The sequence below is a fragment of the Rhinopithecus bieti genome, unplaced genomic scaffold (genome assembly GCF_001698545.2).
Source record: "Rhinopithecus bieti isolate Rb0 unplaced genomic scaffold, ASM169854v2 scaffold_7121, whole genome shotgun sequence".
Classification (NCBI taxonomy): Eukaryota; Metazoa; Chordata; class Mammalia; order Primates; family Cercopithecidae; genus Rhinopithecus; species Rhinopithecus bieti.
The window spans coordinates 367,946-372,827 of NW_016805409.1; the positions used below are offsets into that span (position 1 = coordinate 367,946).

A 4,882-nucleotide genomic window follows, 5' to 3' on the forward strand; every position below is an offset into this window, starting at 1 on the left:
TTTTTTGCTTTTTTCCTTCCTGAAAAGAAAAACTTTACTAAAGAAATTAGGTTAGATAGGTTAGATCGCCTAAAGACTATACCTGATTTTGACTTGACTGATTGTTTCTTGTTGATGTTGATCAATTTACCCCTCCTTCCCCCGCACTTTCTATTGACTTCTTGTTGAATGATAGCTCAATGTAGCGTTGATGATAGTCAAGTTCAATTTGCATGTGTGCCTGGGGTGGGTGAGCATGTTGTGTGCATGTGTGCTTGTGTAGAAATACTTCATCAGTGGTGCTGTCGGTAACAGCCTCTTAAGTGTCTCTATTCTCTCTTTCTTTATAAGGCTGGCAGAATTATCTATTTGGAAAACAGATCTTCTAAAATCCTTAACTGTTTATGCTTCAATAATAAAGCTTAAAGTTTTAAGCCAGCAATTATACACCTTCACAATTTGACCATAAAATCTGTGCTCCAGCAGCCTATGATCACTGACTGCCAGCTCCTCATCACTGTCAAACCCATAGTGGGTTTTAAGAATTAACAGAAAGGATATTTTGAGGGCACCTTGAATGGCACTGGTATACAAAAAGAACTAAAAAATAGTAGTTTTTCCTTTTAATACACTTTTTTCATGTTTTTCCTTCAACTTAAAATACCTGGGTCTCACAAGTCTACCGATCTTTTTTTTTTTTTTTTTTTTTTTTTATTATACTTTAAGTTCTAGGGTACATGTGCACAACGTGCAAGTTTGTTACATATGTGTATTTGTGCCATGTTGGTGTGCTGCACCCATCAACTCGTCAGCACCCATTAACTCACCATTTACATCAGGTATAACTCCCAATGCCATCCCTCCCCTCTCCCCTCTCCCCACAATAGGCCCCAGTGTGTGATGTTCTCCCTACCGAGTCTACCAATCTTTTGCACAGCCCTAAGGCTATTTCATGTCACTTTCTATTTCAAAGACAACAGATAAAACATAAGTAAAAGGCAATGTTAGATTAGATCCTAAATATTAGGAGTAGAATGTAGTGACAAATAATGCAAATTATTTCCTTGGTATTTTTTTAAAAATTGTTAACGTTTGTTCTTCCTTATATGAATGCTTACAAAATGCACAAGTTTAACAAAATAAAAATTACTATAAAACTTATCATTTACATAATTTAACTCTTACAGTTACTAGCAAAAAATTGGTAATTCAGAAACTTTCTGATTTTAAAGAATCCCTTTCTTTTACAATAATAAGCAGTCAATAATGATTACACATATGCGATAAAATATCTTTGACAATGTGCTTTATTGAAACAGAGATATATATTCTTTGCTATTCAAGTTCTTAAGAGGAAAAGCTTAGATATGAAAGTAACTTATCTTTGGTATTATTTATTTAGCTCCTTTCAATCTATAAAAGCCTTCAGTAACTATTAAAATCCTTTAGTTTTTTAGTGTAAATACTTGTCACTGTATCATCTTAAGTAACAATGACTGTCCAAATGTATAATAAAATTGCATTTTACAGTTCATACTTAAAATAATACACATGTTTGACCCCATATGAGATAATCTAAAGAAATCAAAATTTCTATGACCAAAGAAAAACTAACAAACCACTTCTGCTTCATTGCTGACAGCTAAGTATGCTACTCATTTTCAGTGCAATCAGCAGTCTATCTTTTTTTATTTATTTCTACTATAAGACACACTAATTAAATTCCCCTTTGCCTGATTCTTTTCATATACCACATGAATAGCAAGTAAAGTCAATTTGTGAACTTATTGTCCTTGACATACTGTAGAATTGTTTCCAGCTGGAACTGATTATATTTAATCTTCTGTGTTACCCAGGTAAAAAATAATCCAAAAGATAACAATAAATAATTGCAGCTCTAACTTATTTAAATTGGTTCGGCTGCTGTTTTGGAACAATGCAGATGAATAGCAAAAGATCTTTTGCATTGTCCAAAGAATGTTTCCACAGCTGCAATTATTTTCTTGCATGAGACCATGTGCACTCTGCAGCAGGTGACAGGTAAATGATTTTAAGATATGAGAAAACCAAATTGAAGCACTCATTATTCTTTGAGGAAATAGAATCAGCACTAGAATGTGCAACTCTTACACTGGATCTTTCTGAGAAAGGCAATAGTACAGACCTTTTAGAAGGTAAGATTTTACATGTATCTTAAAATCATTTGGGCTTTCTCCTATAATATGCTCTAAAAAATGTGATACTTGCAGTCTTATTGTAGGGATTATTGTCAACAAGAATAAAAGGTTGGTTTATAAACATGACAGAATCTTTGCAAATTATACTTTGGAAAAATGTGACTATGTGTTTATATACCACATAAATNCAACATACAAAATTAACCACTATGTATGTGTCATGGGATCTTTGGGGTGTTGCTTTGCCAGCCAGAAATCTCTATGGTTGGGGGTGTCTTCTGCCTGAGTGTTGCTTGTGGCCACTGGGCTTGTTCCACCCTCTGGGCCCTGCAAGCTGCACTTGGCTCTTGCTACCAGCTCAGATTTCATACCTGCCAAGGGCAAGCCAGGCACAGAGCAGTTGAGGTGTATAGGCAGGCAAGTGTGGGGACTGGCCACTGTCCACAGCCAGGCACGGTGCCTATTGTGGTGGAGTAGGCTGCTCAAGGCACTGGCACAGGTGCCTGCTCTGTGCAAAGCTGTGGCTGGACTAAATGTACCACATGTGGCTTCTGCTGTGGGCACCATGTCTGGAAAAGGAAAATGCATTGCCACCTGGAAGCTTGCAGAAGCCAGTTACTGCAAAGCCCCAAGGAGGGTGTCACAGCCCTGGCTTGAGGACCCCCTAGATCTGGGTTCCCTGCAGAACTGCAGCTCTTCTCTCCTTCTCATCTTCTGCAACATGGTGAGCAGGGAGACATGTTTCAGCTCTGTTTGTATTACAGCTATTTCAGTCTCACCATTTAGTGTGTCCTGAGTTCTTGTCCCACCTCCAGAAAGAATGAGGTACATGAACAACTGTAGGGGGAACAAGGCAGAGAGGAACTTCACTGAGCCACAGAACAGCTCTCAGGAGACCCGCAGTGGGTAGCTCCTTGCTGCAGGCAGGTGTCCCTACATCTGTCCAGCTCTCAGTGGAGAGGAGACCTGCTCCTGAACTACCAAATGAAAAGAGGTAGTTTCGAGTTTTGAAGTTTTCAAAGACTGGCTCTGCTGTTAAGAAGTTGTACTTAAAGCGGAGGAACTAAGCCACCTGTCAAAATGTGCAAAGGACTTGCAGCTTTGCCCCACTCATGCCTGGAAAGGGCCAAGGAGATTAAGATCAAGTTGGGAATTCTCCTCCAGAAGCCAGACTCAGTTGGAGACATTGTCATTCCCTACAATGAGAAGCCAGAGAAACCAGCCAAGACCCATAAACCCTTGCTGGACGAGGCCCTGCAGTGGCATGATTCCCTGGACAAACTTCTGCAGAACAACTATGGACTTGCCAGTTTCAAAAGTTTCCTGAAGTCTGCATTCAGTGAGGAAAACCTTGAGTTCTGGATTGCCTGTGAGGATTACAAGAAGATCAAGTCCCCTTTCAAGATGGCTGAGAAGGCAAAGCAAATATATGAAGAATTCATTCAAGCGGAGGCTCCTAAAGAGGTGAATATTGACCACTTCACTAAGGACATCACAATGAAGAATCTGGTGGAACCTTCCCTGAGCAGCTTTGACATGGCCCAGAAAAGAATCCATGCCCTGATGGAAAAGGATTCTCTGCCTTGCTTTGTGCGCTCTGAGTTTTATCAGGAGTTAATCAAGTAGTAATCTAGCCAGGCTATGAAATCATCCTGTGAGTTATTTCCTCCATAATAACCCTGCATTTCCCATTAATCTACATTCCTTCCCACAGCAGCTTTGCTCAACGATATCCACATGGAAAATCCCAGGGGATGTTGCTTACTCTTTTGCCCACATAGATTTCAATACTTATCTATTGTCCAAAGGCCTTGTTTCACCACTCAATTCTTCCTGCCCTGTTATTAATTAAGATATCTTCAGTTTGTAGTCAGACCCAGTCAGAATCACAGACAAATCCTCCCTAAGGCAAAGAAATATAAGACAAGAATATAATATCAATGAATGTGGGTTTAGGTAATAGATTTCCACCTAAATTGGTCTAAAACAGAATATAAGTGTGGACAGACCTATTTCAAAGGAGCTTAATTGATCTCACTTGTTTCAGTTCTGATCCAGGGAGATCACCCCTCTAATTATTTCTGAACTTGGTTAATAAAAGGTTATAAGATTTTTATGAAGCAGCCACTGTATGATATTTTAAGCAAATATGTTATTTAAAATATTGATCCTTCCCTGGCACCACCTTCATGTTAGCTGGGTATTATTAATAAGAGATACAACCATGAATATACTGTGTTTATACAAAATCAATCTGAGCACAATTCATATAGATTTCTCTTTTACACCTTCCTCACTGGCCCCCTTCCCCTGCCCATAGTTACCAAATTCTGTTTTAAATCAATGACCTAAGGTGAACAATGAAGTATTTTATGAATGTATTTATGCTCCTAGACTATAGGTCAAATGTTTCCATTTTCAAATTATTTAAAATTCTTATGTGTTTAAAATTCATAAATTTCTAAATCCAATCATGTAAAATGAAACTGTTGCTCCATTGGAGCAGTCTCCCACCTAAATATCAAGACAGTTATACACTAACAAGAGAAAATATGGTCAAGTCTAAAATGGCTAATTGTCCTATCATGCTATTATCATAGACTAATGACATTTATCTTCAAAACACAAAATTGTCTTTAGAAAAATAAATATGACTACAGGTAGAGGCCTTCTAGGTGAGACACTTTTAAGGTACACTGCATTTTGCAAAAAAAAAAAAAAAAAAA

General features: G+C 38.0%; 1 pseudogene across 1 annotated transcript; it reads left to right on the plus strand.

Annotated features, from left to right (window-relative positions):
- Nucleotides 1-3,164: 3,164 nt before the first annotated feature.
- On the plus strand, nucleotides 3,165-4,882 carry LOC108529810 (regulator of G-protein signaling 5 pseudogene; annotated as a pseudogene). Its single transcript, XR_001885688.1, has one exon. The product of XR_001885688.1 is annotated as a regulator of G-protein signaling 5 pseudogene (transcript).